Below are 13,564 nucleotides of genomic sequence, written 5' to 3'. Positions count from 1 at the left end.
TTTTTAAACCATTCTTACATCTGTTGTAATAGTAGTGTATGTTGTAAGTAGAGGAGTATAAAGTGTTTTTCATTGCAATATACGTACACTTAGACCAAACAATTAAACGTGCATCACATTCCAAAAAGTTATAAAACCCTCCTATAAATGTAAAACTAAGAAACTCCAAAACACACTATAATTAATGTCAACAAAAGGTGATACAAAAAGCTTCAAAGAGAAATTTAACACAGTACAATAATATATACAAACGTTAATACATTTATTTACAATTTTACAAAAAATTAGATGTGCATGTATTTAGTTTTTGTCTACATGCAAAATCAAAAGACCTACAAGGCTACATGACATATTGTCCGTTGCCCATGATAGAGACATTGTTATACTTACCATCTTCTAATGCAACTTCCAGGAAGGAGAGATTTCCTCCTGATAACCTCATAAATATAGCTAAATGATCAATAATAAAAAAGGAATCTCATCATCAAAATCAAGTATATTATTCACTTGTCATTTTGTAGTAGTCATCACTACTTTATTTCTAGTACATTCAAAGATTACATACAATAGCTTCCTCTTTTATTCACTCTATCCATCTCTATTATTTCTCTAAATACCTCTAGTACTACCTTTACTAAATAACTTCAATTCAACACACACACAAAAATGGCCCTAATCGACTTATTGCTCGATTTTGAGGATTATTTCCCATCAATGGTTGCTAGGTTAGGGGCGGAAGCATTTGTTGGAGAGCTATGCAATGGGTTTATTTTGTTGATGGATGTCGAAAAGGGGGTTATCACGTTCGAAAGCTTGAAGAGGAACTCCTTTTTGTTGGGGTTGAATGATATGGGAGATGATGAATTTTTGTGCATGCTTAGAGAAGGAGACCTTGATGGAGATGGAGCTCTTAGTCAAATGGAATTTTGTATTCTCATGTTTAGGTTAAGCCCTGGTCTTATGGATGAATCAAGGCTTTGTATGATGGATTATGGTGGCCTTCCTATCTTAGCTTGATTAAGCCTAAGCTAGTTAAGCTACTGCCCTGCTTTCCAATTGAATCATGGTTTGTTAATATAATCTTTCTTATATTTCTAAAGATATAATACTAATTATATCATTGTTAATTTGTTATTAGCCTCCTCTATTTAGCTTAATATATAATAATGTTCTCCCTTTGAATAATCTATTCATTCATAAACAAATCTAATGTTATGTTGTTGATGGATTAATTTGTTTGTTGTGCTAGTTAGTTACTCATTTTACATGTTGAGCATTGACATGCAAATTTCATTATGTTTATTTGTAATGATTAGTATATGTATCATGTATGCTTATTGAGTTGTGCTTTTGATTTTTGCATTGAATTTTGATTGATAGAAAGCTACTCGTACACTTTGCTCACCTATAAATGGTTGATATCTCACCTAACAAGTAATAATAAGTATACTTTTAAATTAGTTTATGAGTTACTGCAAATTCTTTGTGGTGGGGTTATTATTACTATGTACGAAGTATTTTGGGCTCAACTTACCCTATCCATTTACTGTATAGTGGAGTAGAAGGAGGGGAAGGGAAGGGAATCCGTACTATATACTACCTCTGGTCCAAATTATTCGCAACTTTGGGGTATTATTTGTGAGATATAAAATATTCCAAAGTTGCGAGTATTTTGGACCGGGGGTAGTATTTAGAGTTTATTTATTTAAAGTAAATTATTGAGAATAAATTGTTGAAATTAAATTGGGAGAAATAGTATTTTATTATCATTTCTTATCCGACAGTTATCTGTAATGAAAAATGTAGATTTATTTTCTTTCCATTGTAGTAACAAATAAGGAAAAGCAACCATAAGAAGGTAGGTGGTTGTTCAAGGAAAGCATAATGATAGAAATGCACATTGATCTCTATGAAGTTCTTTCAATTTTTATTTTTATTAATAGAACGACTAATGTTTATCCTTCATTAATAAGATTAAAAGATTTTTAGTTAAGTGTCATCCAAACTGTTAAATGATCATATCAGCCAAAAGTTTAAGCTGATGGTTGAGGCCTAGGAATATATTTTATACTCTATCACTTTTTCTCACATAAAAGGCCCTTTGAACTTAAAATATGGATGCATCACAGGCCCTCCCATACCCGGCGCGAATTAATTCCATTTTGTTAAAAGACCATCTCAACCAAAAGCTTAAGCTGATGGTAGGTTGAGGCACATGAATATGTTTTATACTCTATCACAAACTCTATTAAGATGATGTTTTACTTAAGACACTAAATTGTTAATTGTAACGTAAAATTGAGTTAAAACAACAAACCATAGATTATCAACATGAAATTTCATTGGTAAGGAGCTTTGCACATACTAAGTATGTAATTTCATACAATTCTAAGCATGCCGTTATGGACCTCCTATGGTCTTGGAATTCTTAACAAGAATTTTGGAGCTAGCCTTCCATTTCTCTTCTCAATATCCTTGTCTTTCTCCTAGTCGATCAGCGACCCGACATTGGACCTTGTCTTAAGCCTTGTTGGTGGCTCTTGGCAGCCTTGAGAGTGGCTACTCGATCGATCGATCAGCAGTGAATGGCCTTCATGGTCCCCTTACTACTCTTGTAGTGGCATTATCCTTGGACTTGTCACGATCATTGGATTTTGGATGATGCTTGAATTGGGCCATTGCCTTAACCTTTTAATGGAGACAATATATTGCCTATCTTTGGCAACATGCAAACATTGCTTCCTCTCTTCATCATATTATATAGCTAATTCCTATATCATAGCTCGACTAAATTTATAGTATTATATACTACCTCTGTTAACTTTTATGTGCAACTTTAGGGTATTATTTATGAAATATAAAATATTTTAAAGTTGCACATAAAAATTAACAGAGGTAGTATATTATATATATTCTACATTTCAAAATACTTGTAATTTTTGTAACTAGGTTTGACAAATTATTTATGAGAGAATGAGTTGAATTGTATATATTGATGATCTTGGCTAATATTTATAGCCTACAAAAAATAACCTACACAATATAAACTCTATCATATAAACTTCCATAAATCTATCTTAGAATATCACTAAGATATATTATTATCCTAAATATAATATCATAAGATTTATATGGAAAATATATCACAATAATATATTTTCCTATATTCCTAATACCCTCCCGCAATCGTAACGGCAGTAATACAAATGTTACGCGCACTTTGTTGAAGTCGATCGAGTTGCACTACTCTGTTGATGTCGCCTTCAATTTTTATTTTTATTTTTTTTATTTTTTTTTTTTAAAAAAAAACTTTTGCAGCCATGTTTCTTTCTTGGTATCCGTGGTTTTCTGTCACGGCCCTTTGCTGGTGTCCGTAGTCTTTTCTCACGGCCCTTTGCTGGTGTCCGGATCTTCTGTCACGGCCCTTTGCTGGTGTCCGCAGTCTTTTGTCACGGCCCTTTGCTGGTGTCAGTAGTCTTCTGCCACGGCCCTTTGCTGGTGTCCGTGATCTTTTGCTACGGCCCTTTGCTGGTGTCCGTGATCTTCTGCCACGACCCTTTGCTGGTGTCCGTAGTCTTCTGCCACGGCCCTTTGCTGGTGTCCGTAGTCTTCTGCCACGGCCCTTTGCGAGTGTCCGTGATCTTTTGCTACGGCCCTTTGCTGGTGTGCGTGATCTTCTGCCACGGCCCTTTGCTGGTGTCCGTGATCTTTTGCTACGGCCCTTCGCTGGTGTCCGTAATCTTCTCCCACGCCCCTTTGCTAGAATCCATGGTTTTTGTTTTTTTTAAAAAAAAAAAAATAAAAATAAAAAGTACGCCAAACGTGGCTTTTCTATGGAGATGTATTACGGAGAAAACTAACTCACATAGTCCACTAACCAAAAAAAAAAAAAAATTCAAATTAAAGAACAGAAATTTCAAAGACTATTAATATAGCGGAAGCAAATTATATGAATCCCACCGGTGGGTTTAACTTTCTAACTCACCGGCAGGGGGGAAATTTTTGTGAATGGTCGCAAGATTTAACCTGCTCCTGATACCATGACAAATTATCTATGAGAGAATGAGTTGAATTGTATTGATGATCTTGGCTAATATTTATAGCCTACAAAAGATAACCTACACAATATAAACTCTATCATATAAACTTCCATAAATCTATCTTAGAATATCATTAAGATATATTATTATCCTAAATATAATATCATAAGATCTATATGGAAAATATATCACAATAATATATTTTCCTATATTCCTAATAAGGTACGTACGAGTCTACGACAATTCATACGCCGATAAAAACTGAAGTAGAAGAAATAAACAAAGCAAATTAAACTAAGGGGTGGGAATTCCGGTCATTCCAATTCCGGTCAAATCCAAGCAGGTTAATTAACTCTCTTATTGCTAATTGGTTTTAAGACAAATCCTCGCTTTGGGCTCCGATAGTATGCTTATGGGTTTCTCTCCCTTGTAAATCCCCCATTTGTTTAGATACTTTTGCATCATTCATATACTTGGAAAAAAAATGGAATTTGAATTGCCCATAGATGCGTAAAGTAACACAAGGACTCGTAGCGGGAGTTAGTTTGTTTTCTCGTCTTCTTGATGTAGCATGCATTTTATTAATTTAAGCTACTATATATGTTAAATACATTGAACTTATAAATTATAACTTATAAGTCCTTTTCAGGTATCGTTACCAAACATATTTTTATCACTACGACTCACATTAAATAGAGAGTGATGAATAGCTCAAGTGATTAGTTCTCATCTCAGTTTCAGGTGATGTTGGGATCAATACTCATCACTCGCCCTTGTGACTCTCTAAACACCATACATATAATAGGTGATGATGTAATATGTGTTTAAGAAAATGGCTCTTTTCGGCTAAATAGAGTATTTGGACCTTATATTTTTTTGGTGGATATTTGGGCCTTACATTGATTTAGGCTCAAGGGTTTAAAACGATTGGGCCCTTGAGCCATGTTCGAGGGGGTTTTGAATCTAAATAGCACACACTCATTGTAATTTTTGTGGAAGACTTATCTAGGCTTTTAAGTTGGGGCTAGGCTCATTTTGTTGATAAAAATTAAAAACCATGAATCATGTTGCTTTGATCTTAAAAAAAAAAAAAAAAAAAAAAAAAAAAAAAAAAAAAAAAAGGTTCAAGTAAAGTGTGACTCTCCAATTTGCTCCGTCCATTTTTTATCTTCTTAATTTGTGACAATTGAGTTTAAGGAAATGAAAGTACGTGTTAGGTGGATTTTGATGTAATTCAATTGATTGTAGACGAAAATCTAACAGTTTGCCACAATATTATTGTATATTTTTTCAGAAATCAATGTAACACAAATCCTAAACCCTAGGAAAGGAATAATGAATGTTGGTTACAATAGATCTCCATTAGTAGGTGAAAGGTTACTTACACCTACTAATGAAGATTTATGCTAACCAACAAATAAATAGTTAGTTGAAATTAAGAAATATATTAAGCTTACCACCACCTAGAAGGCCTATAGTAACCCAGAATGAACAAGAAAAAACTAGGGTGACAAAGAATAGACGCATGAGACAAACATGACTATTTGAGTATTATTAAAAAGTTAAACTTTACTTCATATAATGGGATTGGGAAATAAAACATGACTCAATAAAGCTTAAGCTGATGTTTGAGGCTAAGAAATATGTTTTATATTCTATCAATGACTATTGAGTATTATTAAAAAGTAAGAATTTACATCATGTAATAGGATTGGGAAAAATAAAACAAATTTGGGATAGCTTGTAGAAAATGTTGTGAACTTATCGGATTCGAATTTCCTATTAGGAGGGTTATAGAATTTTTACAATTTAAGCTGTAAAACTCTCAAAAGTCCATCCTTATTATTGAAACAGACAATGCAAGTAGAAACTCTTGTGAAGCTATACAAGACATTTAACTTAACGCCTTATAATATTTCACATTCTAAGCATAGTGGATTAGTGGATGATTTCAAATTCAAGAAGATTGTGTTCCTTTTAGCTTTAAAAATTAAAATAGGCTGTTTCAAAAAAAAAAAAAAATTAAATAGGCAATTAAAAGAGCAATACTCCCTCCGTCCCTAAATTACATTCCTCTTTTCTATTTTTGATATTCCAAAATTACATTCCTCCTTACTATTTTTGGTAAGTTTTTTTTAGTAAATCAATTCTCTTTTTCTGTTTTATATTTAATGCTTTCTCACTCATCCTTACCTAATCTCACTCATAATCCTTGTGCCAAATTACAATGAATATGATTGGTTAAAAAATTTCAATTAGGAGCATGTGATTGGTCCTTTTTTTTTTGCAAAGGATTGATGACATGTCATGAGTAATAACGACTAATCTATCTTTGTACTTCCCATTGTATTATCTAATTATTGTTATTTGTCTTATTCTTTTTTCCTTGATTCCCGTGTAAATTTCCAAAGAGGAATGTAATTTAGGGAAGGAGGGAGTAACTTTTAATTACTTGACTTAAATAAGATTTGGAAAATTTGTCCAGGACAACCTTTTAAAAGACAGTTTTTGTCTAGGACAACCTTTTAAATTTTTTTTGGCAAAGGCAGACCCTATTATAATTTTTTTTGTTAACAACAACCAACCCCCACTTTCAGGCGTTGACCCACCGGAATCCGGCGTTGACCCTCACGTGACTTGCACGTGACCCTTATTTCTCCTAATTGCACCCCACCATCGTACCACCATCATCATTAGCCACCACCATCATCACCGACCACCATAAGAACCACCGCACCAGACCACCAACACCATGAACACCTTCAGCACCAGACCACCAACACCAAGGCCACCATAAACACCTTCGACATCGCACCATTACAACCACCAATCTTCTTTACCGCCGCCGCCGCCACCACCACCACCACCCGCATTATTCTTTGTCTCAATTAAGGATCTCTAATTGACACGAAAGAGAGAGAATTGGGTGTGCAATCTTAGAAAAAACAACGGATTTCGATCAGATCTAAAGCTAGGGTTGGTATTTTTGTGGTGGATTTCGATTTGATGCGGTCTACGGGGGAGGGTGAGTGAGGCCGGTAGGTTGAATTCCTGCCGTGGGGTGGCTTTTATTTGCTGCGAGGAGGGTGATTGTAGGGTGGGGTTTCGGGATTTGCTGGTGCTTGGTGGTGGGGTTTTGGATCCAAATTTCGCTGGTGGTGGGGTTGCGGATTTCGCTAATGGTGGTTCAAGGTGGTGGTGGAGTTTATAGTTGTGGTGGTGGTGGTGGCCTGGTGGGGGGTGGTGGTTCGAGTGGAGTACAAACAGTGGTGAAGGGGTGTTAACACCGGATTCTGGTGGGTCAACGCCTGAAAGTGGAGGTTGGTCGTCGTTAACAAAAAAAAATTATAATAGGGTCTGCCTTTGCCAAAAAAATTTTAAAAGGTTATCCTAGACAAAAACTGTTTTTTAAAAGGTTGTCCTAGACAAATTTTCCATAAGATTTTAATTAGTAAGAATATGTTTCACGGAATATTATGGAGTATTTTTTATTAGTTGTGTAAAATTGATTTTAATCAATGACTTTAAAACACAATATAAGCGAACATATGTAAAAAAAAAAAAAAAAAAAAAAAAAAAATTATTATTAAAAAACGCGGTTGCATTAGCAGAAAGAAAAAAAAAAATAGTTTAAGCATATAAATATCAAGCAAAAACTCAATTGATCGAAGAGAATTAATGTACCCTTAACTAAACCAATAGCCCTTCCCTCTTAATTGATCAATAGTGTCTCACTTATTAGGATTAAGACTTATAGCTATCTATCTTTGTAATTTTTAGTGTAAGAAGAGTTTATAATAAAGAGGAAATTATATAACAGTGAGTAAATCATATATTCCAAATAATTAATCGAATTTGCATGATCTTAATCACTTAAGCTAGAAATCATCCACAATTGTTGCCATCACTTTGTGTACTACAACTTTGTGTATCTCCAAGTACATGTACCCGTGCGGACCACACCCTAGCATGAGCAACGCCATTGAATACATCGTAGAAGACAATCGTCGCGGTAGCGCAATTAGACCCACATACTCCAACGCCATCCATGACGACCCTAGTTTTTAAGAGTCATCAATCATCATATTAATGTTGGTACATACATAGTATATTGTTATTATTATAAAAATTCATTACAAATTTAAGTCTTGATGCATAGAACATATCTTATCTTATTATATTATATCCCTCATCCACATTTAGATTATCTCACCTTACAAATTATTTTGAGTCAATCTATTATAATTTGGTACACGTGGGCCAAAGATCTATTTACCAATAATCTTATGCCATGTAGGATTTTGTCACATGGGTTTTGTGCCATATCATCAGACAATTCTAGAAGAATCATATGGGAAGGGATGAATTCGTGGCTGTAGTTTTGCCATGTCAGCAACAACCCTCTCTGTAGGCCCCAGCTTTATCTGATCTTTGTTCCATTGGATATGCTAAAACTACACCTATTAAAAGGTTGGATAAATTATTTAAGTGTCAACAAATTTAGGTCTTTCTTTTGACAATTCGATTTATATAATAAAATAAAGGCTTAGATTTACAACCAAACAAATCTTCTCATTACAATGTATTCAATAATAATTTAACTTTTAAGGTCTGGTTTAAAAACTTTAACCTTTAAAGATACTTTATTAATTATGTAATTTAAATTTAAAATTGACCTATTGTATTGAATGATTAGTCTATATAAGTAATTTTTTTTTTAACCTCTAAATGTCAAATTGGTTTTAAGTAAACACTTAACACTGGATATTATTGTTAGATTTGTTGTACGTAATATATTTCACAATATATAGTTTCTGTATTACGTAATAATGTAATAGATAATTATAGTTAAATACTTAAATGTGTCTTAGAAACCAACGAAAAGGCTAATGAAGTGAGTATAGTACTACAAGCTAATATAAACATGTCAAATGAAGTATCAAAAAAATATATAGAGAGTAAAACTATACAAAGTAATTAATATGAGCCGGATATAGAGTAATATATATACATACTAATCCACAAGTAGATACAAACATGATCAAAGTGCACAACTAAAGAGAGAAGCACTCCCTCGTCTTTTTTTCTTTTCTTTCTTTTTTTTTTTTTTTTTTTTAATTATCTTACTTCACTTTTGGCAATCTTCAATGCATGCATTTAAACATAAATATTTTTGAATATGTATAAACAAAAAAATGAAAAAAAAAAAAAAAAACTATTATAATAAGTTGGTATTGTGAAGTTACACACCGAGATGAATCAAACGAGATATATATATATATATATATATATATATATATATATATATATATATATATATATATATATATATATATATATATATATATATATATATATATATATATATATATATATATATATATATATATATATATATATATATATATAACAATAGAACTAAATCAATTAACAACATTTCATTTGTAATATTTACTTTCTTTGAAAAAAAAAAAAAAAAAAAAAAAAAACCTAACAAAAAAGTGATCAAACTTGGAATGTATAGTGCAAAACTGAAGGTGTTACAATTATTTTAAAACAGATTAATAAATCACCAATAAAAATTTATTTCAAGTTGATGAAATTTTGATCGGACATTCTAAAAATAATATGGAAGTTTTTGACCATTTATAAACAATTAAAATGTTAAAAACATGAGACAACTCGCAAAAGTATTGTAAACGAACTTTATTTGAAAGTCAAATAAGAATTGCATATTTGAATGGTGTGAAAACATCGTGATTGTGTAACAAAGACTAATCAATATGTGGACATAATTAATTTCAAATCTTAAGTACCATCTTTTATGATTTCATCAATTAAGCTAGTTGATACTCATTATTTACTAAACGCGTTTGATTATTCAATAATATGATATAAAGTAACTTGAGCCATGCATGATTTTATACTCTCAAAATAATAGTAACTTGAGCCATGCTTGTATCTATTATTAAGAGTTACTTTCAAGAAAATTGGATAACTACTACTTAGTGTAGCTATAATGTTTTGTAAAAACAGTAAGATTCACATAATCACATGTATAAGGAATGAAAAAATGCATATATGTCTAAATATCTTGTACTTCATATTCGGAAATTCGAACTTATAATCCTCATGATAAACAATAAGGATTCCTTTCTTCATTGATTGGACTTGATCGAACAATAGAAAAATGAGATAGATGATTTATGATCAATAATAAATATGCTAAAAATATTTCCACCACAGAAAAAGATAAATATGCTAGTAACATGAGACACCTTACAAAAGTATAGTAAAGTTTTTTAGGAAGCCAAATAAGGACCACATATTTGAGTGGTGAAAGATGTATTGTAATGGATGGTCAAATTTTGAGTACCGACTTCTTATAATTTCATCAATTAAGCCAATTATTACTTCATTCTTATTATTTATTTAAGCACACGATTTTTTATGTTATAGAATCTTATACACCTGTCTTAATTCATCAATTAATTACTCCGTACCTTTTGTTTATATTGTTGATGACTTCTTTTCATGTCTTCTCAAATTAAAATTTTTACTATGGATAAAAACAAAGTAGAAAAATAGTAGATAGGCAAATGAAACAAAAACGATTCTAAATCACATTAAAATTTAACCTAATTCCTCACATTGTGGCAATGAAAACAATAAGGTTCCTTATCATCTTTGATTGAATTTTATTGGAAATTTCAAGAATAAAATTGAAAATTTGTGACCAATTCTAAGTATGCTTGAAACATGAGACACCTCACAAAAGTATAGCTCACTTTATTTGTAAGTTGAAAGCCGAAAAAGGAATATATACTTGAGTGGAGCAAAATTATTATGATGGTCCAGTGTAGATAGATTGATGATGTAAACAAAATTTGATTCTAAAACTTTAATATGCCTCCAGTCTCACATTACTTTTTTACTTAATTAATTTAGACTCGTGATTACTAAAACACTCAAAGATAATAGTATGATATGATATGGTGTAACTTGAGCCACCCATTCTAAACACTTGTTTTTGCATCATAACTCGATTGCTTTATTAATTGTCTAGTCTATTTTTTTTTTGTCTCTTTTCTAAATCTAACAATTTAATAAAAGTTTCTCTAGTTGAAATAAAAATGGGAAAATAGCTAGTTTACTACTGTAACAATGGAGAGATAACATATACAGTACATATAAATAAAGGGTAAGATTCACATGTAGGAGGAATAAAAAAAAAAGGTACAAATTTGAAAAAATATCATGCACCCTAATTTCAGAAATTCGAACTAAAAACATCACTAGGAATCCTTTTTTCTTTTTCTTTTTTTTTTTTTTGTAAATGGGGAATGAACAAACTTTCTAAGTATGAGAATGAAATAGAAGATTTATGACCACACGAAATAATGTATGCTAAAAAAAAGGAGGAACCTCACAGAAGTATAGTAAACTTTATTTGGAAGCAAAATATAATAATTTTATACAACTAATATAAGTACTCTATTTTAGTGGTGTAAAGCAATATTATTATTGAAATGGCTCAATGAGGATTGAGGACATCAAGTATCTTTATCGAGCCCATACTGAAACCACGAGATTTCTCTAATTTGTGTGGACACTAACAATTCTAGGCAAATACCACCATTATGGTTGGGCCCCATATCTAATACAGCTTATAACCACCTCGATCGTAATTCATACTACTCCTTTCATCCCTTAATCTTTGCCTATTGCTATTTTACAGGTTAAACTTTGAAAAGTTTGATCAGAAATTACCGGTAATCTATAATAATAGATAATATAACTAGTCACATGTGATCTTATTAGAGTTGTTTCATTGTATATTTTAATAATATATCACGTTTTTATACCTTTATGTGTATGAGAATGCAGGTATTTACGTTTTAAACGCGTCTTAAAAACCGTGAATAAATAAAATTGCAAAAATATAGGGACAGGAAGAGAAAAATACTACCTCCGTTAATTGTTATGTGCAACTTTGGGGTATTATTTGTGAGATATAAAATATTCCAAAGTTGCACATAACATTTAACAGAGGTAGTATTAATGTTTAAGGGCCTGTTCACTTCAGCTTAATTTCAGTTCAGTTCAGTTCCTAATTTTCTTCTCTTATAAAATATTCATTTCAACTCAATTCAGTAAATGTGAACAGACCCTAAATACGTACACAACTGAGAAAAACTACCCGAACGGCCAAACCTATACAAATATTCAATTCGAGTAATAAATTAGAGGTAGTACCACAATTGCATTAGATGCTCTTAATCAAATTATACTGCGCACAACAATTGCGCTGGATGTTTCTTGCAACAACCAATTTAAAATAAGAAAACAAAAATAATCAACTTTCTGGTGGCTATTATTAGAAAGAAGGTGGGGCTTAGGAGTAAACACTGCTTTGTCAGCTAATTAGACAAGCAATATCTAAACTTTGACGCTATTTCCTCTCAAGAAATTATAAATTTAAAAAATAAATAAATAAAAACTTCCACATCACATTTAGTTAGGAATTTAGCATTGCATCATTATTCTTTGTAAAATCTTGCAAGTTGTAAATGATCATTTAAAGCCAACACTTCAATCAAAAATATAATCTGAATTCAGAACTACTTAGGTTGTATGCCACTTAGAACTCTTCATGCTACACAAATTGTGGTAGCTAAATGGATATATTCTCTCCGTCTTAAAATATTTACGTAATACTTAAAAATAAATTACGACATACATATGGCTATAATGTTATGCACAAGTATATGACTATGAGTTCTAAATACTAAGAATATCGTGGTACAACAAATTTAAACGAATCACATTCAACGTACCACCACATCAGCAATGTTACAACGGCAATGAAAACCATAATAGCCACACAAAAGAAGGGTAGATGTACGTTACACACATTAACACCTGCATAACTCAAAAAAATATATATATATCCACGTGTTGAATGTTCGAAATGAACTGCATCACACTCCACATACTTTCCCTGATATCAAGTCTCATACCCCACATTTCTCTAACTCAAAATATATAGGAAAGAAATAAAGAATCCAAAGGCAATTCTTCAATAATTATAATTTCTTATTAAACTTTAGAACAAATTAAATCAAAATAAAATAAAATAAGATAAAATTAGTGAATATCCTTAGAATACCACCAACTTGCACACCCTTCATTCTTAACTCAATATATATATACTCCTCATAACACCAACAACAAACTCTTAAACTTACCATATCAATATATATTATACATATACTCTTATATTCTCTGATACACATATATTTTCCGATATCTTATGGAAAATAGTAAATCTAGTTGCGAGCTATGCAGTTCGCCGGCAACAACGTACTGCGAGTCGGACCGAGCAAGATTATGCTGGCACTGCGACGGCAAGGTACACAAGGCCAACTTCTTGGTTAGTAAACATTGTAGAACATTATTATGTCATCTTTGTAACAAACCAACTCCGTGGACCGCTTCCGGTCCTATGCTCCCTCCTTCGCTAT

At 31.8% G+C, this 13,564-nt stretch overlaps 1 pseudogene; it reads left to right on the top strand.

The window, feature by feature from the left end:
• The first annotated feature begins 435 nt into the window (after nucleotides 1-435).
• LOC145627267 (calcium-binding protein KRP1 pseudogene) lies at nucleotides 436-1,127 on the top strand (annotated as a pseudogene).
• The last annotated feature ends 12,437 nt before the right edge of the window (nucleotides 1,128-13,564 follow it).

This window comes from Chenopodium album, chromosome 4 (assembly GCF_948465745.1).
Source record: "Chenopodium album chromosome 4, dcCheAlbu1.1, whole genome shotgun sequence".
Lineage (NCBI taxonomy): Eukaryota > Viridiplantae > Streptophyta > Magnoliopsida > Caryophyllales > Amaranthaceae > Chenopodium > Chenopodium album.
The sequence above is the reverse complement of the archived record's forward strand: the minus strand, read 5'-3'. Positions and strand labels throughout refer to the sequence as shown.